At 42.6% G+C, this 27,035-nt stretch overlaps 1 protein-coding gene and 2 long non-coding RNA genes across 3 annotated transcripts in view; 1 reads left to right on the top strand and 2 right to left on the bottom strand.

Annotated features, from left to right (window-relative positions):
- Positions 1-7,186: 7,186 nt before the first annotated feature.
- LOC145430448 (uncharacterized) lies at positions 7,187-8,248 on the bottom strand. Its single transcript, XR_013911022.1, has 3 exons — positions 7,900-8,248; positions 7,703-7,814; positions 7,187-7,622 (listed from the first exon to the last, which is right to left on the bottom strand). It is a non-coding gene; the product is annotated as an uncharacterized LOC145430448 (long non-coding RNA).
- A 10,800-nt stretch (positions 8,249-19,048) lies between these two features.
- On the bottom strand, positions 19,049-20,214 carry LOC145430447 (uncharacterized). The gene is made up of 2 exons (XR_013911021.1): positions 20,087-20,214; positions 19,049-19,905 (listed from the first exon to the last, which is right to left on the bottom strand). It is a non-coding gene; the product is annotated as an uncharacterized LOC145430447 (long non-coding RNA).
- Positions 20,215-25,878: 5,664 nt separating this feature from the next.
- Positions 25,879-27,035, top strand: part of shisa8b (shisa family member 8b) — a 48,904-nt gene continuing 47,747 nt past the window's right edge. The window contains exon 1 of the mRNA XM_026177173.2: positions 25,879-26,340. The gene's annotated coding sequence lies outside the window, so the exon portion shown is untranslated. The remainder of the gene's footprint in view (positions 26,341-27,035) is intronic.

Here is a 27,035-nt window from a genome sequence, read left to right as displayed (position 1 = left end):
ACCAACTATTGCTGAGTGGTGTTACGTGGACAGTTTTTAACAGTTTATCTGCAATGATTTAAAACTACTGATCACTCTCGTGGCACATTAAGTGTTCTCAGATTCAGACAAAATAAACTTGACGACTGTCACATGAAACAGTTTAAGGCAGAGGCAGCAAATCTCTGCTGAAGTGTGTGGCGTTTTTAAGGCTCCTGCCTCTTTTTCATCACAATGTACTCTGTCACACATATATAGGCTTTGCACTCATCCACTAAGCCATCCCTCATTCTTCTGCTGCATTTTCTCTCATACACAGATTACAGATTTTCTCACATCCCTGCCCCGAGTCTCAGTCGGTCGTGCGTTTCTGTTCCATTTACATGAGAACATGATTAGATAGTCAGTTTAAGATTGTCATTGGGTTAAGTGATTTAGATGAGTGATGGAGATTAACCCCTGATATTCCCCACACTAAAGAATTTGTACACGCTAGGCAGCAGTTTCATGTCAATTTTTTAAATATGTATTTATTAAACTCTCGAGATTAAAACTCTCTACTGCAACTTAGCTTCCACTTCAAATCAGTTCAGATGACAGAAACTGTGTCTTTTCGACAGACTGACACATGATGCCTGAAGCAAAAAAACAGTTCTAAGCTTGGCTGATGTAATGGGAAGTGCTGACACCTTGACCTTTTCCAGCTACAGCCCAGAAAAGTCCTTAGCTGAGTAGAAATCAATGACTTGACACAATTAATGGACTTTATGTCTCATGCGTTGAGTTGTTTATTGAATTGTAAAATTAAACTCCAGAAAATGTTTGAAAGAGAGTGGGCTCTCTTTTACTTCTAAGATTTTAGACATGATGAAAATTATTTGGCCCATCAATCTATGAAGGGTTAGGTCTTCATTATACTCTGCTGTGATAAAGGTGGTTTTACAAAGTCCTTAGTATTTCACACTGCCTCTGTATTTCGGATTAAGTTTGGGGAAAAAAGATAACACAATAAATAATTTTAGAATCTGGTAATGACGAGGTGATTTTATTTTAAAATTACATTTGACACATAAAACCTTAGATTTCAAAGATGTGCACTTTTTTCACATGTTGTTATATTGTGTCTAGTTTAGAAAACAACAGAAAATCAGCATATAGATCATTTTTAAATTATTACAGTCTATGATAAATGTAGTTAATAAATGTTGCACTGTAACAAATATTACTGCAAAAATTCAGTGGAACATTAATAGGTGCTACATATACTCATCCATGGTTTGAGAGTTGCCTCCTGAGCTGTTAACAGTTACTGAACTATAAATACAGCATTCTGTTATATAATGGGGTTTTACAGTAAAATGCAAGGGATTGTGTTGTCCTACATTTTATACTGTTTTTATATTATGATCTTTATAAGACAACACAGCTACAAGCTAGTTTAAAAAAAAGTTTCCTACAATAGAAATGACCCTGATAATAAACATTGCACGAAAAGTAAGGAAATTTGTATTTGGTTGATTATTTCTTTGTTCTTTGTAACAATGCTTCTTGGCAATAAATATCACACGGTTGGTAAGTTGGTTTATTTCCCCTTAAATGGTGCTACATTTGTAAGGAAAATGAATGTGGCAACCATGAAAAACTTTCCAAATCTTCCTTCCAAACCTTGTTTGGCTCAAGAGTTGGGAGTTTGCCTTGTAATTGGAAGGTTGCCGGTTTGAGCCCCGGCTTGGACAGTCTCGGTCGTTGTGTCCTTGGGCAAGACACTTCACCCGTTGCCTACTGGTGGTGGTCAGAGGGCCCGGTGGCGCCAGTGTCCGGCAGCCTCGCCTCTGTCAGTGCGCCCCAGGGTGGCTGTGGCTACAATGTAGCTTGCCATCACCAGTGTGTGAATGTGTGTGTGAATGGGTGGATGACAGGTTGTGTAAAGCGCTTTGGGGTCCTTAGGGACTAGAAAAGCGCTATACAAATACAGGCCATTTACCATTTATTTTATCAATTTTCCTTCTGACGATGCTGTCTGTGTTGAGCGCTCAGTGAATCTGCGTTCGACTACTCCGCCTAGGCTGCACTGTCCAGCGCAGATCCACTGAGCGCTCAACACAGACAGCATAGTCAGAAGGAAGAGCGCAGGGCAAGCTAGCGAGACAGAAGTTAAGCTCTGCTTGCAACAAGCAAATTGAACCTCATTCAGATCTGGCGTTTGGAATTATTTTGGTTTTCATGTGACGTATGACCCTGAAGGTAAGCGAGTCATGGACTAAAGTAAAACAGTATGTTGGATGTGCCATGCAATGCTCAATTACATTGGTGTGAACTAGTGTGTTAGCGCAGTTAGCTCGTTAACGTGTTGGCCGTCTAGCCCCATGCACGGAGCGATCGGCGGTAGCTCGTTAACGGAGATTTGCCATGTTGTGGCGTTAAGGTCATTTCAACGAGATTAACCTGAAAGCACTAGTGGGAACACAACGAATATGACTGCACATTTACGCCGACATCATCCTAGTGCAAAGACAAAAACAACAAGCATGCTACTAACTTTAGCCGAGTCATTTAGACAGCTGTTAGCACATGATTCTCCTTATGCTGCTGAGAATATAGCCCAGAAGAAGCGGATAGTATAGCTTTTATTTTGGAAAGAGACATTTCTCTGTAATAAACTCTCTTTTCCAAAGATGAGTGATTCCTCAATCAGATACAGGGCTTGCAATATCGCTAGCCCGACGTCCCGGAGCTAGCGATTTTTTCAGTCGGGCTACCAAAATCTATCTCTTCCCTGCCCGTCGGGCTATTGTAGGAAAAATATATGTCAATGCTTTTGCATTCTTTCAGAAATGTAGCTGGGTAATTATGTCATTGGCATCGGTGAGCCACTGTCAATATGTGACATATTGAAGTCGCGTTTGAATTTGCGCTTGTTTTTTGCTTTCACTTTGCAATCGTGCGAACTGTGTATAGAGAGCGACAGCACTGATCTGTGAGTGATGATAATTTGTGCACCAATTCCTCTGACATCGTCTTATCAATCGTTAGCTTACTATGCAAACATGACAAGTGAAATCTCCCGCAGCTTAAACATGTGAGAGGTTGATCGCGCAGAGAATCGCTGAGCTTATGTGAGTGAGTGTGTAAAAGCATTTCAGTTCTGCTGAGCCAAATAAGACAGGTCAGGGTGAAGAAGTGACAGCCAAAGAAAAGCTTACCACAAAACGGAGAAGTTATGACAAATCAGACTATAAGGCAAAAAGAAAGTGCAGCTTTATGGTTTCATGGACAAAAGAATTTCTGTGGCTGCGATATGATGAGCTAAATAACCAGGGCTGCACATAAGTGGTCCGCAGGTGCGCATTCGCTGTCAAAATAAAAAACACGCACAAGGGTTAGGGTTAAATTTAAAAACTGTACTTTTGAGTTAAAATATATATTTATAATTTTAATAAATGACAAATTAAAAAGGCATGAACATTTTTTTTTATCGAAAAAATATCGAACCGTGACACCAAAGTATCAAACCGAACCGTGAATTTTGTGTATCGTTGCACCCCTAATATTTAACAATTTGTTCATTTACCAAACAGGGTCCTTAGTAGCATGTGGAAGAAGAGCCATACACAGCCACAATAGCTTGGCACATCCTCCTCATGCTGTTCACCGGCATCGTCACACACTGCTAAGGGATGGTATCCCTCGTCCATCGTCTCCACTTCCAAATTCTGGAGGTAGTCTGAGATGGAATAGAACAGGATAGCCCTTTATTGTCATTGTACAAGTACAAAGAAATTAACAACAAAAAGGTGATTTTATTTACACAAACTTTCTTAAAATGTGATCTCTGGAAGGAATCATCGTCACCTTGTTTTTCCAGTGAGCAACATCAACACATTGCCTCCACGAAAAGCTATTCCAGCAATCAGCCTCTCTGAATCTTCTCCACACCGTGACCCTATTGTCATGGTCCTGGGTCGGTGACCCAGCGCTTTTAGTTTGTTATCATTTTCTAGATGATTGTTTAGGTTCTGTGTTATATTCGGTCTGCCTCTGAGTCTGCGTCTGTATCTGTCTGTCTATGGTGTCTCCCCATCTGTTTGTGAATCTGTCTGTTTAGTTCAATGTCTTGTCTGGTTCCATGTGTCTGAGTTTCCTGTTTTATTGTGAAGGTCCGTGTTGTATGTGAGTGTGATCAGTTTACGTTTCCCCTGTCCCGTCAGCCCAGATTCCTCCCAGCTGTGTTGCCCTCTTGTCTCTCATCCCCTGATTACTGGTGTGTGTATTTAAGCCCTGTGTGTTTTCCTGCCTGTTGCCGGTTCGTCTGTATTACTCAGTGTCAGTCTGTGTGTCCACCATGTCTTCTCCCTGCTGTTCATCGTCATCCTCCTCTGCTCGTTTTCATTCAGGTTTGTGCTCTGTAGTTTAGTTGTTTCCCAGTTTAGTTTAGTTCGAGTCCCGTTTGCTGTTTGTTCACATTCTTTTGTGTTCAATAAATCACCTTCACTTCTCTACGACTGCCTGTGATTGGATCCTCATTTATTCCACACGGCTCGCCTCGGCAGCCGTGACAGTACGAACCGGCCACTATGGACCCAGCAGCAGTCAACCCGCCCGAGGAGCTCCGGGAGGACATTATTTACTCGGTAGACAAATTAATTAACTTATGGCTCGAGCATGAGGGGAGAGAATTCCGCCAAGGCATAGCTGTTCGGCTACAGCGCTTAGTTTCTGGTCTCCCCTGGTTGCTCAGCTCACTTCACCCGCTCACACAGAATTTCGTTCTGAACAAGCTTCATCTTCTCCCCCCTGCTACCACCCACCCTGCAACTCATGCTTCACTCCCTGACCCGACGGAGAGTGTCCTGCCCGGCCCGTCGGTCCAGCCTTCAAATGGGAAACGGCACTCACGCCGTCGACGCCCCTCGCCACAGTCGGACCCAAGGATATCAGAGCGGCCGACTGTGGTGAGTAAAAAGGATAACAGCTCCAATCTGAACTTTAAGACTTTTTCTTCTGGGGTTGTTCGGGGTGTGTCAGTGGGAGCTAATTCACAAAGCTTACCTACCTTCGTGATAACCGATCTCTCCCAGGTTGGCATTTTTAAGACTTCAGTGAAAGCAAAGGGCTGTTGTTCTTCTGAACCTGTTAAACCCATGTCAGCTAACCCAGGGTCTGCTAAAACTGTGGCATATATCAAATTCAAATCAAATTCAAATTTTATTTGTCACGTACACAGTCATGCACAGTACGATATGTAGTGAAATGCTTGGACAACTGCTCGTGACCTAAAGAGAACAAAAAAGGAAAAGGCTATGAATAAGATAGGAAATAAATATGAAAAATTAAAAAGGGTAAATTTAACTAGGAAGGAATAAAATATAAATTAAGGTTAAAAATGAAATAACTGTACAACACAAATTAGAATGAAGGGTAAATTTAACTGGGAAGAATAAGATAAAGATAAATATATAAATTAAAGTTGAAAATAAAATAACTGTACAACAAAATACACAATATAGAACTATATAGAATGTATGAAGAAATCTAAATATATACACAATAACAGCAGCTGTACAAGTATTAACCGGAAATGAAGAATATAGTGACCAGTGTTGTGCACATATCCCAGAGACAATTAACACCAGCTCTGATAATACCAGGACTGTTTATTCTTTTGAACTGCAACCGGATGCTCAGGTAGCCGCCCGGCCTCAAGCTCAGGTAGCCGCCCGGCCTCAAGCTCAGGTAGCCGCCCGGCCTCAAGCTCAGTCTCCAATTCCACCACCTGGGCCCTGTTTCAGGAAGCCGGTTTAGAAAACTCAGAGTGAAAAACGATACTCAGGGTTGAGTAACCCCGAACTGTCCAACTCGGAATATTCGGTTTCAGAAAGGCTGATAACAATTAGTTCAATCAACGCGGAGTTGCGTCAACCCCAAGTGAAGCGCGCGGACGAGGATACATAAAGCCCTGATAAGCGGAGCACAGATTAAGCGAGTCACCATGGAGACGGAGGGAAAGAAGGCGCGGTCAATGTATTTCACAGCGCTTGAGGCCGAAATTCTGATGGCAGCATATGCCGATAACATGCAAATTCCGCGGAAAAAAGTAACACAGCCACAGCTGCAAAAGAAAGGGAGCATGCATGGCAAAACATAGCCGACAGAGTCAATGCGTGAGTGTTAATTTAAACATTGATCTAGGGATTTCCACCCATTTAACACGTTATTTTATCATATGTTATTTTATTTTTTATTTTATACATTTTATTTTGTGACGTGATGTGAGCGCAGGTGCAACCCAACAGGCCCCAAACGTGCCTGGCAGCAAGTAAAAATGAAATATAAAAATATAGTCCAAACAGGTGAGGTGTAATTGTATTATGAGCCATAGTGCTTGGTCTGTTTGTCCCATGTAAATCAATTGCAGTTAGAGGCTACATTAATTTTCTTTCTGTAAGCACTTATTGAAATTATCTGAGCACATTACAAGTACATATTTGCTTACTCTGTATGCTCAAATGTGGCCCGTTATAGCCAACAGAAAAAAAGCGGAGGCCCGAAAAACAGGTGGGGGTCCTCCACCACCACCACTCACAGAGGCTGAGCAGTTGGCCCTCAGCCAAAACAGTGGGCGCCCTGTGGCCGAAGGCATCTCTGCGGGGACATCCTCTGAGTCAATAACCCCGCAAGACACAAGTGCCTACATAAGGGGTAAATTCAAAATAATACATGATGTGCATACATCCTTTCTTCACAGTCACCTTTGCAGTGCTACTCATTCATCTGATAAACTCTTTACCATAATGGATTATTTTGTAGTGAAGTTATTTTCCTACTGATTTTGCCTTCCCTCAGTCTTGGTTGTCTTTGAGAGCATAATGACAATGAAGTGTAAGGTGATTGGTATATGTTTGTTAATTGCCATTTGGTCCCTTGTAAGTCATAAGTGACCTGTATAAACCTCATATTCTATCAGTTGATGGTGGTGGTGTACTGCATCTGGTGCAGCCTCCTGTTGAGCCAGACCAACATGCAGTTGTGAGTAATACTCCACAGATTATGAGTGTACAGTAGAACAGCAATGTTGTTTATTTCTTTACTACAGGAAAATAATGAAGAAACATTGACAGCTGTTACAGAGGAGGAAGCAACAGAGACACTTTATGAGGTTTACATCTTTTAATACTTTGTGTACAGGAAACACAGGTGACCAATAAAGCCAGTTGAACAAAAAATCTGTTTATTCTTCTTTCAACATGTTGAGGTGATGGGTCAAAAGAAATGATTGTGACATATGGTGTCTCTGACTGCGCTTCCATCTTGTTTGTCCGTGGGAGGGTCAGGATGTTCATGGTTTGGATCACTGCTGATGTTTGGTTCAGAAGGACAGTGTTCTCCTCTAATTGTGGCAATGTTGTGAAGAATCACACATGCCACAATAATGTCACATGCCCTTTCTGGGGTGACCCTGAGTCTTTGCAGGCACCGGAACCGGGCCTTAAGCATTCCGATAGTCATTTCAATTCTGGCTCTTGTCCTGCAATGAGCCAGATTATATCGCTGCTGTGGGCCCGGTTCAGGGTCAGAGTAAGGGGTAAGCAAATAGGGTAAACATGGATACCCCCTATCACCAAGCAAGTAGCCAGTGAACTCTCCTAAGACAGAAGGATACACTTCAGTTCAAATGTCCCTGAAGCAATTGGTCTTTATATATTTTACAGTATTCTCAACTCACCATGTCCAAATTTTGTGCTCAGTGTACATTCACGGAATATTTGTGAGTCATGGACAGAGCCTGGCCACTTGGCTTCCACATTTGTGATAATGTTGGCAGCATCACATATGATCTTCACAGTGCAGAGAACACAAATTAGCATCCATTACTATGATGAAATAATTTGTTAGTTTGACATGCTACAGGGAACTATGTACCTGCACATTAATGCTGTGGAAAGACTTCCTGTTCACATAGTCTCCTTCATTTACTGAAGGAGCAATGATTGGAATGTGAGTGCCATCTGTACAGCCAATCACGCCTGGGAACCCTGAAAATAAATGTAAAATTTAAGTAGTAGTTCAAGTATCACCACATCATAAATTAAGTTTTGGTCATCCTGATACCTGCAATTTTGTGGCATCCCTCTTTGATGAATCTTGTGGGTCTATGACCGGGGAACACCACAAACGGGTACAGGAGACGTTTCAGTGCAACTGTAACATTCCTGACTGCCTGACAGACGGTAGCCTTGGAAACGTGCTCAGCGTCACCAATATTATACAGAAAGCTCTCGTTTGCAAAAAACCGAAGTGCGATACAAATAATATGTACAGAACTGAGAGCATGTCCACGATGTGTCACATGCGTAATATATGGCCTGAGGATGTTATCCAAATAAATTATAGATTGTGCTGAGAAACGGTGACGTTCACACAGAAAATCATCAGGAAATGATAAAATGTCCAAACGTGCTCTAATCACTCTCTCCCGGCGGAGAGCCCTGCGGAGAATTTGGGCTTCACGATCTACTGGCTCTTCAAGGAAGGGGCACGCCATGTCCGACACTTCCTACTGTCAGGTTTCCGACAAAGGGGCGGAGACAGTCAGGGTTAGTTGTAGTAAACCTGCTAGGGGGCAGGTTAGCTTCACGGAGTGTGTCGTCATAGTGACTCACTGAGGCTTCATCTGAACTCGCTTTCTGAAACCGAAAACCCAGAGTTTTCGTTAACTCAGGGTATACTTACTCAGTTTTTCCACTAAACCGGCTTCCTGAAACAGGGCCCTGTTGCCGGTTCGTCTGTATTACTCAGTGTCAGTCTGTGTATCCACCATGTCTTCTCCCTGCTGTTCATAGTCATCCTCCTCTGCTCGTTTTCATTCAGGTTTGTGCTCTGTAGTTTAGTTGTTTCCCAGTTTAGTTTAGTTCGAGCCCCGTTTGCTGTTTGTCCACATTCTTTTTGTGTTCAATAAATCACCTTCACTTCTCTACGACTGCCTGCGATTGGATCCTCATTTATTCCACACGGCTCGCCTCGGCAGCCGTGACACCTATAATCCATCTGCTGTAAGGCAGAATCCGGACTCCTCATTGAACATGACTTTCCTCTGCATGTTCACGTTCTAGTGCACATGTTGCCAATACCGGCGCATATGGAGCTGAGGGTGAATGACAGTCATGCCAGGCTTCTTGGCAGCCCTATGACACTGTAAAGTGGCAAATATGTTAAAGAAACAGGAGTCACAAAGATTTCTAAGTGCTGACAGTATAAGACAACTTACTGTGGTGTCTTCTTTGGGTGTTCAGTTCGTGCCAGAAGCTCAGGGTTATGAAAAAATGTGTTTCATAAGTTTGAAAGGGCATTTGCATTATCTATGGTTCATTTTTACAAGTATCCTGTTTTATTGTGAAAAGTTTCGTAAGAGGAAGTGAGTGGTGTTTTGATCAGAACCCTGAGAGAAGTTGTGATGGAAAATACAAGAAGTTTGTGTTTGTATTGTATTAGTACAAGAAGCATGTATGAATTGGACTCTCTGCTTAACAGTCTTTGTCGATTAGCACATTTTGCAAACCGTCTGTGAGAAGCTGGGGGCATTTCTGTTTGAAATCCATGGTGCAGCTGCTCACTTTTGTTTTAGCATCAAGAGCCCGTGCCATCCTGGAGATGGCAGAAACATACCCTCCACTCCCTAAAAACATGAGATTACAGAGCCTACATGTGTAGAAGCATTATAAAAACGATATCTAAAATGAGTCAAACTTTGACTTTGAAAGACATCCCCAACAACCACATTTGATAAATGGAATGATTCTTCTTTAGCACTTTTCTACTCTCCCAGAGCAATCTATACAACATGCCACACTCACTTTCTTCTATGCTTTAAGTGCTTTCTACATAAGCATTTACACACATTCATACTTGGGATTAGTATCTTGCCCAAGGATACTTGGCATGCAGATTGGGATAGCCAGGGCTCAAACCACCAACCTTCCAAATAGCAAGTAGTCTGCATTCCCTCCTGAGCCACAGCCAGCTATTTATTTGGACTATACACAGCCCATACACGGAGGTCCTACCAACGTCAATCCAAGACGTTTAGCAGACGTTGAAAAAAAGACATCCCCTGGCATTACAAACCAACACCTTCTTCCATCCATCATCTTCCTCTTATCCTTGTCAGGGTCTCAGGGGGACTGGAGCCTATCCCAGCTACCATACAGCGAGAGGCAGGGTGTACCCTGGACAGGTTGCCAGTCTTGCCAGTAGGACTAACACAGAGAGACAGACAGACATGCACTCAACTCACATCTAAAGGCAATTTAGAATGACCAATTAACCTAACCCCACAAACGGCATGTCTTTGGACTGTGGGAGGAAGCTGGAGTACCCGGAGAGAACCCACGCAAACACAGCAAGAACATGCAAATTCCACATAAAAAGCCCCTGGCCAGGTGGTGGAACTGAACTTGGGATCTTCTTGCTGTGAGGCAACAGTGGTAACTTGAGTTACAAAACAACCCCTTCAGTAAACCAAAACTGGGGGTCCAAAAATGACTTATAAAAGATGTCACTCCAGCATCACTTTTCACAGTGAAAAAATACAGTTTATAAGGTTCTCTATCTATATATCGAAAGCCTTGTTCTTGGTGTTTTGTGTAGTTATTTTGATTGTCAAGAATCCTGCTTGCCCTGACTAGAGGTTATGCTACACTTACATGTTATTGCGGCCTGTTGGTGGCCTCTGACAGCCCCATTAGTCTTTGAGCTCTGCATTGCAGAACTAGAAGAATCTGAAAAGCAAACCTTATTTTGTAACTACAGTATTTGAACCCTTATTGTAAAAATGCCTCAACATTTCTGTCTTTATGTGTACTGTGTGAAGTAGACGGACTGGTAAGTATGGCTTAAATATTGTGTTAGTAACATTGCAGAGCATTTACAGTATTTACCCTATTTAAGAAGAATGGCAGCAATTTACTAAACTTTATTTCATGCCCTTCCTTCCAGGAACCTGGGCATTTGCTGATCTATTGCATCCATTTTTTCACCCACCTATCTATTCAGTTTTATCAGCTTTTGTCCATTTGTCTGTGACATGACTGATATTCTGCATCAAAGGTGCATGCCACCCACAAATTAAATGCACTTTGTTGGATATACAAACTTAAACAGAATGAACACAGATGTTTATGAATGTGTAAAGTAAAAATGTAGCAAATAATCCAACACTGGTGTTAAAACTATATGAGAGGAAAGAGAAGCAGCGGAGAGAGACGTGAATGCTGTGGGGAAATGAGATTCATTACAATTCTCTCCAGAAATGATGCCAGTAATGGACGCGGCAGCGTCAGGGCTGATTTGTGTCTGTTGAGGAGAGTCGAGGGCTGGGGGCCGAGGCCCTTCAAATTGCTAATCAAAGCAGGCCGTGAAGACTGACAGCTATTCTCACAGGGCGTCTGCACAGAGCTCATTCACTTCTATACGTTTCTGTATGTGCAGTTGTAATAGGCCCAAATGAAGCTGGATATTAGCATCTCCTTTGATTTAGTAAAGGTCACTGCTGACAGGGAGGTCCAGGGGGGTACTGAGGAGAGAGATGTACACAGTACCCTGATTGGACCCAACACTCTCAGTCTCTTTGCTGCCCCTGCTTTGTGTCTAAATCATCCAAAAGGAGCCACTGCATCGTTTTATTTTTCTTTTGGACACCTTGTGCCTTTCCTTTTCAATTAGCATACAGTCTCTTTAAACTGCACGCACTTATCTTTTACATATTTAGTACTTATTTAGCCTCAAGTCTTCCTTTTTACCTTTTGTGAAATTGTGTTCATTCCAGACAGCTTTTTACATCTCATCCTTTCTGCATCCCAAAACACAAAAATCTCCATAACCATCATTTTTTATTATTTTAAAGTCAATAAATAGACAAATCTAATAATAATAATAATAATAATAATCAATAAAATTCAGAAAAAATTAAAATTTAGAGTTGTTTTAAAATTTTTGTTAATATATCTTAGTGAGGGGAGGCCGCAAAGTCTGTTTACAATAACTAAAGTCATTTGTGTGCGTATTGGGGATGTTGTGGTCATGCGGGCCGATTCAGGCCCTGTGGGCTCTGCTGCCCTCTTTGTCTTTGCTTTTTCTAATTGGCCGACTGTGTGGAGCTGAACATTCAGAGAAATGTCACTAATCATTCACCTAGTTGACTCTAATAACTTGGCTCTCTTGCTCTCTCTCTCACTCACTGTCCCTCAATAAACACCCTTTTCTGTCTCTTCTGGGATGCTGTTATTTCCATGCTGGAAAACCAGACTTCTGTCTTATCAGAACATAAAATTTCTGAAGATGATGTGGCTGAAAAAGACCTTCTGAAATACTGTGACAATCAGAGAATGGTCCATGACCTTAAGGACTGCTGGCTAGATCTGATTAAGTACAAGTCTTTATTTAGATCACTTTGGTTTTCTGAATAATCCCTGCCAAAAATATACTTTATTAGCATGTGACTAACAAACCTCTAACTTTACTCTCAGCGAACATAAAAAAAACAACTTTGACATTTGGACCTTTTTAAATCCATTGAGAAGTGTTTCAGTCTAATTTCAAAAGAGTTTACTCTGCATTTAAACTACCAGTCAAAAGTTTGTACACACATAACTTTCTACACTGTAGTGTCTACATACTGAAGACATCAAATATATGAAGCAAGATATGTGGAATTATGTAATAAAGAAAAAAATTGATAAATATCAGAATCAGAAGACTTTATTTATCCCCAAGAGGCAATTAACAAACAACCAAGCAGCATACGTTGAAGATAAGGACAATAAGAACAGGCAATGGGAGTGAAATAATAAATACACAGAATATACAGTATATACAGTTTTAAAATTAAAGTGACTGAAAGTGAATAAATAACTGCAAGTGGCTTAAAGTGAATAAAGTGTCAGTGGTGTAGGAAGAGTGTAGTTTATGTTTATGGGTGTGGGAAATGTTCTTATCGGCTGGAGTTAAAAAGCAGAGTGGCTTTGAGGACAAAGGTGGCTCTCCTCCTCTCAGTCCTGCAGGAAATGCAGCGGAGGCGTCGCCCAGAGGGGAGCCATTGAAATGCGGAGTGAAGAATGTGAGTGGGGTCGTTGATGATTTTGGCTGCCTGTCTAAGGGCCTGTTGGCTGAAAACCTGTGCAAGAGATCTGACAGGCAGGCCAATGACTTTAGAGCACACTGATGCAGTGTGCTGCAGTCTGTTCCTGTTCTGAAGGCTGAGGGAGTGGAGCCAGCAGGTGATGGAGAAGGTCATGATGCTTTCCAGGAAGGCATAGTAGAAAGTCATCATGATGGGTTTGCTGACTCCAAAGGAGTAGAGTTTCCTAAGGAGGTGTAGCCGTTGGTGGCACCTCCTGAGAATCTCCTCGGTGTTGACAGAGAATTTCAGGAGGTTGTCAAAGATGGTTCCCAGGTATCTGTACTCCTCAACTACCTCCACTGGCTTCCCGTGGATGGTGGTGGTGACTGAAGCAGCCAGATCTCTCTGCTTACTGGAGAAGGTCACCACCATCTCCTTGGTTTTGCTCACGTTCAGTTCAAGTTTGGAGCTGTCACACCACTCTACAAACTCCTGAAGAGCGGGTCCGTGGTGTTGTGAGGGGTCTGACAGCAGTGACAGGGGAACTGTGTCGTCAGCATATTGAACCAGGTGACAGTTGGGCTGTGTGGATCTGCAGTCATCAGTGTAGAGGATGAAGAGGAGGGGGGAGAGCACACAGCCCTGGGAGGAGCCAGTGGAGGTGGAACGGAGACTTGTTGACCCGAACTTTCTGAGTCCTGTTGGTCAAAAAGTCCAATATTCACAGGATTAGCTGATCATCCAGGTGAAATCAGGAGGAAAGTTTAGTGGCCAGGATATGAGGCTGCAGAGTGTTGAATGCTGATGAGAAATCAGCAAACAGAAGTCTGGTGGAGGAGTCAGGGAGCTCCAGATGTTTGTGGATGGAGTCTAAGATTAAGATTTTTGCATCATCAACACCTCTGCGTGCACGGTAAGCAAACTGGAGAGGGTCCATCAGGGGGTCAGTTACTCTTACGATGTGCTGTTTTATGATCTTCTCCATGGCCTTCATCACCAGGGAGGTGAGGGCCACAGGACGAAGATCATTCAGAGACTTTGGGTTGTTTCTTTTGGGGATGGCGATGACTGGAGTGTTTCCACAGCTGGGGGGGACGGTGTGACTGTCAATTGAGTGTTGAAATAGAGTCCAGAACACACGTCCTAGTTGCCCTGCACAGTGCCTCAGAACTCGACTGCTGATGTTGTCAGGGCTGGGTGAGATCCTCTCCCTGGCCCTCCTGAGGGCTCTCACCACGTCCTCAGTCCTGAAGGTGAGCGCAGAGCTGACAGGTTTGAGTGAGGATCTGGACTCCTCAAGCTGGGTGATATTGTCCGTCTCAAACCTGGTGTAGAAAGCGTTGAGGTCGTCGGGGAGGGAGGAGGGGTTGCTGCCCTCCACCTGGATGGTTCTGGGTTTGGTGACCACAGTATTCACAGAGGCCATGGTTTTGAGGCCCTGCCAGGCTGAGTGGAGGTCCCCTGTGGTAGATGGCGAAATACAACAATGAAAAGAGCATTAAAGTATTAAAAGAAGCATCAAAGAAGCCACCCTTTGCTTTGTTGACAGCGCTGCAAACCCTTGGCCTTCTTTTAATGAGCTTCATGATGTAGTCACCTGAAATGGTTTTCACTTCACAGGTGTGCCTTGTCAGGGTTCATTTGTGGAATTTCCTGCTCCTTTGTCAGCCTTTGTCTATGAGCCAGAGAGGTGCAGGTCCATGACACCATGTAAAACTAATTTGAATTTCTAATTTATTTTCCGATATATTTTGAAAATTTACAATTTGAGCATATTTGTTTTGTCTCTCATAAAATGAACCTGACACAGTCAGATTTAAATACCCCAGCGGCATTACCAGAAGAAGGCGATTTGTCCTATCTGAATCCATTCAGGCTACTACCGTATAAGGTGCACCGGATTATAGAGCAGTATGATAAGTCAAACTTTACTCAACTCATTCTTCTTGCTTCCTCCACTTCCGTACCATTAATGTTGAATTCTCTCGCAGCTGCTCTGTTCCCATGTTGTTGCAGTATATTAATGACTAACCTCGTATTGTGGATGGATTATCTCAGTTGTTCTCCTGACTGACGTTTGGTCCGTTTACAGCATCCTGCCATGCGACTGCATTTGTCCCTAACCGGCCCTCCCATTAACATTTATTGAGTGGAAAAAAAGTTAGCATTCATCCAGGTTCCAAGTATTGCTTCAACATGCAACAAGAAGAAATGAGAGTTGCAAACATGAACTCAGTAATGAGTAGCTCCACCGTTATTGTTGATCACTTCAAAAATTTGTTGCGGCGTTCTTAATGCCATTGTTTCTATGAGGTGAACGATGTCAGGTGGGAGTTCCTGGCAGTGAACCCCATAAGGCTGCTGGTCAGACAGAGTACCTGGCAAGGTGCTAAGAGTGAGTGCACACCAGCTCACCCTCAACTTCACCAGAATCTTCAACCTCTCACTACATCAGGCAGCCATCCCATCCGGTCTACAATCAGCTACAATCATCCCAGTGCTGAAGAAGTCTCCCATCACTAGCATGAATGAATATCCCCCAGACCTCGACCCCTACCAGTTTGCATATCGTGCGAACAGATACACAGAAGACACCATCGCCATAGCTCTCCACTCTGTGCTGCGCCTCCTGGAGTAGTGGCCAAGTTACATCAGAATACTTTTTGTGGATTACAGCTCAGCTTTCAATATAATCATCCCGGATATCCTCATCACCAAACTGGCCACTCTTGTCCTCCCCCTCTCACGTGTGCCTGGATAAAGGACTTTCTCAGTCACCGCCTCTTGCCTATTTGGTGCATAACGAATGAAACATGCAGCAATGTGTCATCTTAAGTTCTCCTATTAAAGTGCCAGACAAAGAATGACCTTATATGGTCTCTGCTGCGTTAATGTATCAGATGCATCAAAACAAACTGCAACAGATTGACACATTTAAATTATTCTCCAGGCAAACACTATAGAGCCAGAACACTTCCTCACATTACATCCCATGCAAACAAAGCCCAGCACCCTGAGGAGGACTGTGAGGTCTGCAGTGTTTACTCCAGTCAAAACATGCGGAGTGCTAAATGTCTGACAGAGTCTCTGCTGGGTCGTGCAGTTCTACGGCGAAACACGGGTTCAGTCCTGCAGCATCAGAAACATCATACTCACTTATTAGCTTTGTGCTATGAACTCACAGTGTAGGCTGTCAGGTTCACGCACACACAGACACAAATATGTATGCAAATGCAGACTGACTAAGGAGATAAGACAGGAAAGACTGACAGCTGATGCCTGAGTATTTGTGCAAAAGTGAGAGACGATATGAGAATAAATTGCACATGAGAAGTAAACATCACAATGAAGCAGCATCTTCTACAGAGTGGAAGTAATACTATTTCATTTTCTGTATGTTCAGTATGTTTGTCTAAGGATGTGTGCATTTAGGAGCGCACACACTCAGTGCAGTACCTACTGCCCTCACAAGGTGATGTTGATTTTTAATTCCCCTTTTCAGCTCCCTGGAGTTTAAAATCTTTCTAATATAATGTGGACAAATGAGACGTGAACAAATGACATACACACACACACAGTATCCTCAGCTCCAGCATGTGCTCATGACCATATGAATGTAGATAAAGCAATGCCTGAATTAACATATGTAATTCGTATTCATGTAAAGGCCCTCGCGTGAGAGTTTATCTAGCTGAGCTCATTAGAATTGTAAAGCTGTAGCTGTGCTGTTTTACCAAACAGTGATGCGAGCCTTCCGATGCTAAGTTGTTCTGGATTATTTTATAAATACTTTCAGATTTTTTTTATATCCCATGAATGAACAGTTTTTTACACTTTCATAATTTAAGAGCTTCAGGTCAATCATATTATTTTAATTGTGATTTATTTCATTTTTGTTTATGTTATTCTTATATGTGCAATACTATCATTCAGTGTATGTACTGTAAAAATATGTCAATGTATCATTCAGGACTTTCACACAAGCCCTGGTGTGGTTGCATGCACTCTATTAGCCAAGATCAATAAGCTTATGTTTGTGATCAATCACCTTCCTGTTTTAAGTTTTTAGTCAGTCTGTTCGCACTAAAGGAGGTGACCTTATAATTGCCTGACCCAAACCCCTTGGAAGTTGAGAATTAGATCTGACTTTTACAACCCAAATCCAAAAAAGTTTGAACTTTGTGTAAAATTAAATGTTTTAAAAATCCAGCAATTTGAAAGTCGCACACACCTATATTTAATTCATAATAGAACACATAAAACATAGCAAATTGTTAAACTGTTAATTGCTAATAATACACATCTCAAAAATGTTGGGACCGGTATAACAAAAGTGGTGCAAAATAGAAACAACTTGAGGAAAATTTTGCAACTAATTGCAACTTAGAGAGGCAGAGTTTCTCAGAAGTAAGGACGAGCAGAGCTTGACCACTCTCTCGAAGCTGAGGAACAATTTCAAAATGAATGTCCCTCAACATGAAGTTGAGAAGACTTTGAATATATCATCATTTACAGTACATAAATATCATCAAAATAATCTTAAAAACCGTGAGAAATCTCTGTGTGGAAGGGATATATCTGATAATAAATATTAGATATCTGTGATCTTCAAGGCCTTAGGCAGCACTGCATTATAAACAGGTATGATTCTGCCGTGGAAATCTGTGCATGGGTTCAGGAACATTTTCAGAGGACGTGTCTCTGAACACAGTTCACTGTGCCACCCAATGCCGGTTAAAGCTAATAAAGAAAACCGATATGTGACCATGATCCAAAAACAATTGTATTTTTTTTGGAAAGATGGACTGAGACAGAGTGAGAAACTGTTCTTTTGTCAGACAAAGGAAATTTGAAATTGTTCTTCAAGGTAGGCCTTGCATATTTCAGCAACATATTGCTAAATTGCATACTAGATCTATTACAACAGCATGGCTCATAGTGGAAGCGTTTGGGTGCTCAAGTGGCCTGCCTGGAGTTCAGACCTTTCACTGTTGAAAACATTTGGCACATCAAAAAGCCAGGATATCTGAGCAGCTGGAATGCTATATCTCTATATAACTATATATATGTAATGCATATACATTTCTATGATAAAACATTAGCGAAACTAATGTTTGCTTTAGCTCCACAACAGCTAAACCCTGTAAAGGTTACCTAACCTTTAAAAACATCTTGAAAATGGACTCTCAGATATCATGTATGGAATACTGCTGTGCTGTTTATGGAGCCACACTGTAGAAAAAGCCAACTTGTCACAGACCTTTACAAAATCTTAATGTATAACAGCGCATGAAATAAAATTTGATGGCTTGAAAAATCAATGATTGTGGCACAATTCTGGCTAACTCTCTGAATAACCTTTACTCTTAAGGCTGTGTTGATGCACACACATTTAGATTCAGTTGTTTTACTCAAACATCAAGATGCACAATCATTTCTCATGCAATTAAAGCTGGAAAGCTAGAAACAAGTACTGGTCACAGAGACACACACACACACACACACACGGACTGACCTATCGCCTGAAACAGAAGACAACAGAAGCACTCTGAGGCTTTGATATGTGCAGACAGACGAGATCGACACAATCAGGGTTGTGGCGACATTGGGGTAGCGGGCAACTCACAGTAGTACTGGCAGTAGTACTCTTTTCAAAGTGCATTCACTGCATATTACAGTTTTTGCCCACTGCTTGAACACATTTTGCAAAACTCCGCTCTCTGTGCCAAAACTGTACACACACAAGTACACATGACACAACACTGGGAAATATACCATTCACATCTGTGCCAAATTGAAACTCCACTCCCAAAACCTAAACTCTGCTGTCAAAACCTAACATTTCTTTGTCAAAATGTAACTCTGTTGACAAAATGACACATACTTGCATCATATGCAAACACTTACAGATCAGGGGGAACACACTAGTCTTCTTTACATAAAACACTGCAGTCCTTGATTTCCATTGTTTATTCAGAAGGCACATTTACAGGAGACACATTTCCAAACAACCAAAAACGCAAATAGACCTACTCAATATTGTACATTGCAGTACCATGAATTCAGATAAAGCAAAAAAAAAAAAAACAACAACACAATAATACTGCAATAGAAAAAACACTATACTGTAAACACAAAAAACCATGACAATTGTGCATAAGTGGGCTCATGGATCCCGCCGTCTGTTGGGGTCTGGCCACAGGACCTCATCAACATCGCAAGCAATGTCCTCTCCCGCTAGGCACCGGGGAAAATATCCTCTTGCATGTCGAAACCATCCATGGATTGCTGTCACCTGAATGTCGCCGCAGGCCTGTTCCATTGCCTGCAGAAGAGGCATGCGGGCATGTGGTTGGCGGTCATATACTCGCCATCTCCAAGCCGAAAAAAAATTCCTCTATAGGGTTTAAAAATGGTGAGTAAGGGGGCAAGTATACCACTTCAAATTGATTGTGGTTGGAGAACCAGGCCTGGACCAGAGCAGCCCGATGGAAACTGACATTATCCCATATCACCACAAACCTGGGCTGATCTGGTCTGTTCTGTACAACTATATCATGGAGAGCATCTAGAAATGTGAGTATGTGTTGGCTATTGTATGGACCTAGTATTGCATGATGGTGCAGAAGCCCTCGAAGGCATATGGCGGCACATAATGTGATGTTTCCCCCGCGCTGCCCTGGGACGTGCACAATTGCCCTTTGGCCAATTACATTACGACCCCGTCGTCTTGTTTTGCTCAGGTCGAATCCAGCTTCATCAATGAAAATGTATTCATGAGGCTGTGCAGCTCCATCCATGGCCAAGATTCTCTGAAAAAAAGGGGAACATATCACTGTACTAAAGTGCTACACATACAGCACCCTCACCCCATCACACAGGTACCTGTGTAGCTCTCAGAATAGATCCATGTGGTACTGATATGGTACATATTCAGCTGCTACTGGACTTCACCAATACTCTATTGTAAATGTAAGGGACAGTTACACGTACCCGTACATATTCAGCTCGAAGTCCTTTGACCGTGTCACTGTTCCTCTCGAATGGGACTCTGTAGAGCTGCTTCATGGTGATGCTGTGTTTACCCAAGATGCGTCTGATGGTGGTGATGCTCACATGGTTTATGTTGTTGAACACTCGCCTGTCTGCAAGTATTTTCCGTCGTAGCTGGTGGAGACGGATGGCATTGTCTGCCCTCACTAGGTCCACAACGGCAAGTTCCTGCTGTTGTGTGAACAGGCGTTGCCGTCCTCCCCCAGAAGGTCTTCGGGTCATTCTGGAGGAATACAACCACATATTGTCATCGGTTTGCTTATTTTTCTTACAGTACTTTACTGTATGTACTGTGTCATCCACTGTACAACACTGTACTTCAATATAAGGAATCAGCCACGTTGGCTGCAAAAGGAGCATTAGCACCCCGTACACTTGATATGGTAATGTGATATACTGTAGAACAGTGCTATGAAACCATCTGAGTAGAGCAGAAGGTATGGAGGTGCAGACATACCTGTTTTCTAGTCGGAATGTTCGTATTACAGATGCCACTGTGAAGCGGCTTAGATGTGGGTGGACTCTCTGCCCAGCTTCCCTCATAGTCAGGCCATGGTTGATGACATGGTCCACCAAAGTTGCTCTTATTTCATCAGAAATATGGGTCTGTGCATGGCCTCTTCGGCCTCCTCCTCCTCTTCCTCCTCCTCCTCCTCTTCCTCTTCCTCTTGCTCTCCCTCCATCCATGCTTGCAAAGTTCTTGAAATGGCTACGCTGAGGGCTTTTTGTAGTTGGCTAATTGGTGTTCGGTTTTGCAAGTAAGTGCCTTCAGGTGTGTATTTGAGTGGTTGCAATTACCCGATGTGTTTTGTATTTTGGATACATGTGTTTTCCGAATGGCACCCTGAAATTTCATTTTGTGAGCGAAGTGTCTTATGTATGAAATAGAGTGTAGCATGCAGGACCATGTGTGTTGCATAAAGGAGTAGGTGTGTTGCATAATTGGAACTGGGGTGCAAAGCAGCGCTTTTGTTTAAGGTAGGGGTACATGTGTTTGAGGTATGGTAACAAAAGCTTCAAGTTGTGTTACTTTAGTCTAGGCATGGGTTCATGGTGTTCAAGCAACGGGCAAAAACTGTAACGGTGCCTAGAACACATATGCGGCACACACATACTACACATTTACAGCATCTAGCAAAGACAGGCACAATGATGACAATAATTGAAGTAAAAAACACACAATCAGAAATATCAGGGTGGCTAAATATACAGTATGTGTGTGTTTTACAGTGTTGGAAATGTAGAAAAGGGGAGAGGCCAAAGGGTTACCTAATATTTATAGGCTTGCACCAAAGAAGAAGAAGAAGAATGAGGAGGTGCTCTAACTGATAATGAACATAACTACAGGCCTGGAAGTCCTAAAAGTCAGGTATGAAAGGAACAGTTTGGGGTCTAGAACACATTTTGTGTAAGTATAACAATATGTGATTTGTGACTCTACACTTGCCGTGTTGTTGCTTCTTCTCATCTCTTCCCTACATGGAGCTTCAGCGCCAGTTCATTCATTTTTTTCTGTCCAAGTGATAAAAACTGACATCAAACAGTAAAGACAACACTAAAAAATGTGATCCAGAGAATGTTTGCCTTCAAAGTGGTGGATTTACAGTCAGTGTACAAACTACAGACAGCTATAGTAGTGATCAAAGCTATTGAAAGGAGGGTACTGGTGCAGCACTGTATACGTCTGTGTGACTGATTTCTCCTAGCGACTGCCTGAGATCTCAAACAAGCATTTTCCACACATTTTTCTATAGTGACTGGTGATTATCAATCGGTCTCTAGGTGTATGTCATTGGGGTATAGAATATTGTATAGTAGTATGGATGTGAATTAAGAGTAACACTTGTCAGTAGAGGCACATAGAGCTAAAATACAAATATTCATAGATTCTGGGAAGTCATCACATTAAATATTCAATACATCTGGGCAATGTTGCTGCATTAAATGAGAGACCTGCAGCCACTCTGCACATCTCTAAATGAACTTTAATTAAACAAGATTATTTAGTATTCAACAACAGCCCTTCTGTGTTTTAACTGTATGACACACACACACACACACACGCACGAGCACACACACACACACACACACACACACACACACACACACACACACACACACACACACACACTTTTATATTTCCATTCACTGCTTAACAAAAGCTAAGAGAGTTCTCATTTTGACCTCAATTTTCCTAAAAGGTTTTACGATAGTAGAAACACCAACTGGGATGCGAGCTGCTTTTGCACTTTTGCACTCAGGATGAAAATGCAGTTGGCACGTATAAGCTATAAACATCTGCAAAGTAGTGATTTTCTGTAACTATATATACATCACTCAGAGAGACATCTGAGCTGTGTTATCGGTGCATGTGTGAGTTCAGGGTGGTTATGGCCTTTGGGAAACTGTTTTTGAGTCTGTGGGTTTTGTGCTGATGCACCTGTAGCGCTTCCCTGAGGGAAGCAGGCTGAACATGTTGAAACCAGGGTGGGAACTGTCCTTGATGATGTTTGCTGCTCTGCTGAGGCAGCGGGAGGAATAAATGTCTATCAGGGAGGGGAGAGGGCAGCCGATGATCTTTTGTGCTGTCTTGACTACACTCTGAAGCCTCGCTCTATCCGCCTTAGTGCAGCTGCCGTACCATACCGTGACGCAATAAGTTAGCAGGCTCTCAATGGACGAGCGGTAGAAGGTTAGGAGCAGGTTGGAGTTCCTGAGGACTCTCTGCCTCGTCTCCCTTTGAGATAAGTCCCACTACCGCAGTGTCATCAGCAAACTTGATGATGATATTGTTGTTGTGGGTCGAACTGCAGTCGTGGGTGTAGAGAGAATACAGGAGGGAGCTCAGCACACAGCCCTGTGGGGAGCCGGTGCTCAGTGTGCGAGTGGAGGAGAGATGAGGACCGAGTCTTACAGTCAGGTGCAGGTTTGTGAGAAAGTCCTTTATCCAGGCACATTTGGTTTGGGAAAACCCGAATGGTTTTGTCCACAGTCACATTTCCAATACAGAACTTGATATAGTCCAGTACTGATCCTGTGAAAGTTTCTGGTCCTGGTGTTCAAATATGTCCCAGTCTGTCTGTGTGAAGCAGTTCTGTAGTTTGGAGAGAGCATTTTCAGGCCAGGTTATTGTTTTGATCACTCTTTAAGATCAAAACAATAAAGAATAACAATCCAAAAACACAAAACACTGGGTCAAAGACCCAGAATCACGACACTACTGCCTTGTCAAAATTCACTATTTAGTGTAAAAGCGTGCCAGGATTATGCAGAAAGATTAAGGCGGCGCTAGTTCGTCACCTGGGTGTATAGTCTGGTATTTTAAGAGTCACCCAGCTTTAACATCACATAGTGATTGATAGTCATCCACAAAGTCTGATGTTATTTTTTGATTACTCGTGTTGGGAATGTCTGTCATGAAGCAGCTGTGTGCATGCAGGAAAAGGAACCAAAAGCAGAATTCACGGAGTCGGAAATGTAAACTCAAAAACATGTTTATTGTTGGCAGAGAAAACTACAACAAACTACACTGGGAAAATATGAACTAAACACACAGAGAGGCACACAAAGAAAAACACAGCCATGGAAGAGGGACAACAAGTAGGGGACAATAGAGGACTAAAATACATGACGGAGTAATCAGGAAACTGGAGACAGAAGGGAAACACAGCTGGTACTAATGACACAAACGAGACGGGGAACAAGGGCTGAACATAGGGCAGAACTGTCAAAATAAAACAGGAAGCAAGAGACAATTAACAAAGATGCACACTAGACACAAAGACGTGGAAACATGACAGACCTAAGAAAGCTGGATCAAAGTAACCCAGAACCATGAAAATGATATTCTGAGGATGATGCAAATTTGCAAACAGAGAAATAAAGAAATAATGCCAAATACAACACATTTGATAAGATCTCTTTATCATCAGTGTGAACATGAACAAACTGAACAGTAAATATAGCAAAAAATGATTTAAATTAAAACTCATATATGCAAATTATTATTTAGTTCCTTTAAAAAAATTGTCACATGGTTCAATAAAGACTCCAGTTTAAAAAATGAAAATGAAAATCTGACAATTATTTCATGGTTTGGGCTTTATGGGGTTAATTTATTGCATTTTTATTACATAATAAAGGGATGAGAGAGTTTAACACAGTTCCAGTGCAGAGCATGAAACTGATGATGTTGCAGAGAGTTTATAGCCACTGCCAGTTTCCAACACTTGTCCCTGGTTGGGCTTTTACATCCCCAGCACACAAATTAAACTTTACAGTATTCAAAGGTTTTCTTTTCCATCCTGGTTCTCTTTTAAAGCTTCTTGCTTTAAAAGTTTGCTGTTCCCAGCTCGATGACCTGCAAATCACTGTCCCATCGGCGCTATAGTCCTATTCTCACATAACAGGCATCTGAGTTTGTCAGCATCATGAGTCTGAAAATGATGAAGAAATGGACTTCATCCAGAAAAGAAAGTCCTTAATTTCATTTGCTTTCTAATCCTCCCCCCTCTCAGTCCTGCATCCTGTACCTGTCACCTCTCTACTCCCTTCATCCTGTTCTCAAAACTCTCACCTCTACACCCCCCACCCAACTCCTTACTCTAAAACCTTCTCTCGCTTCCTTTTCTCAGTGTTTCGCCTCTCATCTTCAGCCGGTCGTTTCCCCGCTCCGCTACTCCACCTCTCCATCCCCTCTTTCTTTCCTTCCTTTCTCTCTCTTTTTTTTCTTTTCAATCAGCCTCCTCTCCACTGCCCTACATTGACTCTCTTCTTTTCATTCCCTCTGTTACACTTTCTCTCCCCTCTCTCTTTCTCTCTCTCGCACTCTCCCTCTGATATCCAGCACACAATACAGTGAGAATCGGAGGAAAATGAGGGAAGCAGTGAGTCTGGAATGACAGGACATAAAGAAGGGGATTTTTGGGACAGGCGATTAGCGGGAAGCAAAACAAAAAGCCCCTTGTCAATCTGGCTTATAATTCCATTAAAATTTGTAAATGTGGTAGTTTACTTTGAGAAAAGCTCCTATAATTGGCCTCAGTGGAGGCATATGAATATGTGTGTGAGTGCATGTGTGTGTGTGTGTGTGTGTGTGTGTGTGTGTGTGTGTGTGTGTGTGTGTGTGTGTGTGTGTGTGTGTGTGTGTTAGTCTTCAGCGGTGTGTGCCAGTCTCGGCTCCCAGTTTCGGTATTTCCTGCGCAGGTTGGTACTGAAACACAGGAGTAGGCAAAGCTAGAGTTGGACCCTCCTGACTCCTGAATCTGACACAAACAGATGCTTACAAGACACACACGCACACACCTACATGCACACACTCGACACAGAAATCCACAAACAAGTGTGTTACCTAAGCCTGCGGCAGGAGAGGAGGGCGGGGAAGAGACATGACAAGACGGATAAGGGATAAGGATGGGGAGGCAGGGTGGGTGGACGACGAGGTGGGGCTTCTGTGTGTGTGTGTGTGTGTGTGTGTGGTATGATAGGGGCCAAGATTTCAACATATAGTAAACACACACACACACACACACACACAAACATTTGAGTTTTTTTCTTTTTTATATTTTCCCCATCTCTCTCCTTCCAGTCCTTTTCCCCTCTGGGAATGATGGGAAATGCAGCTGGATATAGCGCCCCTCTGCCCCCACCCCCCACCCCCCACACACACGCTCTCTCCTATCTCTCCTCTCTCACTGTCTGGCACTGAGTGGAAGTAAACAGAGGCGGAGATCGCATTTGGTTCCTGAACTGTTTCAGGGCTCGGTGCAACCACCACACACACTCTTTTGACTTCTCTCTCACACATATGGACAAATACACACACACACACACACACACAGCGCAAAGGGGATCTTGGCAGCAGAGGAGCCTAAAAGTCATTGACCGAACTCACATCAGCCGCCTTTGTCTGCACAGCGTTTGAAGAAGAGAAGAAGAGCAAGAGGTGATAGAGAGGACTGTAAAGACGAGTGTAAAGAGGGTCAAAGGAGTGCATCGCTTTGGGTTTGTTTAAGTCGTTCAATTAAATCAACGGCTGAAAATGGAGAACACGTGAGGGGAAAGAGGAGCGAGGGTAAACTTGGGGCAAAAATGCTGCTGGCTAAAGTTTGTGGATATTTCTAGAGGGATTTCATTTTATTGCCCTTGAACTTTGAGGAAGAAACGCACAGGGTCGACAGAGGACTGCGAAGAAGGTGAGAACCCAGTCAATGATTTTCAAGCATGAAATGACTTGCCTATTTAGCTCTTTCAAAACTAAACAAAATTGAACTGTCACTTGCTTTTCTGCATTTTTTAAATATCTTTGAAAAGTAAGTTGAGAAGCCTCCTTAGACTGATTCTCCCAGCTGATTATCGAATCGAATAGAAACGAATCGAATCGAATAGAATAGCCCTTTATTGTCATTGTACATGTACAACAAAATTGTGAGTGCTCTACACCAACTGTGCTGGAATAAAATATTAAATAGTAAGACAGCATGAGTAAATAACAAACATGAAAAATATTAATAATCACGAGGAACATAGGAGGATGAAACACAAAAGAAGAACAGGTTGCAAAGTGTTTGGAAGTAGTGTAATGCACTTGGTCTGAGTGGAGTCGGTGTGTGATTAGGACAGGATATTGTATGTTAACGGTGGCAATGGCCCAGGGGAAGATGCTGTTTGTGAGTCTGCAGGTGTGGAACCTGATTGACCTGAGGCGACATCGGGAGTGGCAGCGGGTCAAACAGGTGGTGAGCGGGGTGCAAGAGGTCACCTGTGATGGCCCTGGTTTTACTGAGACAGGATCTGGTGATGGGCTCAAGGGATAGCAGAGGGCAGCCAATGGTTTTTTGGGGGTCGTGTTAATTAGCCTTTGCGTAGCCTTCCTGTTGTTTCCCCTGCA

This window comes from Astatotilapia calliptera, chromosome 8, assembly GCF_964374335.1.
Source record: "Astatotilapia calliptera chromosome 8, fAstCal68.1, whole genome shotgun sequence".
Classification (NCBI taxonomy): domain Eukaryota; kingdom Metazoa; phylum Chordata; class Actinopteri; order Cichliformes; family Cichlidae; genus Astatotilapia; species Astatotilapia calliptera.
The sequence above is the reverse complement of the archived record's forward strand: the minus strand, read 5'-3'. Positions and strand labels throughout refer to the sequence as shown.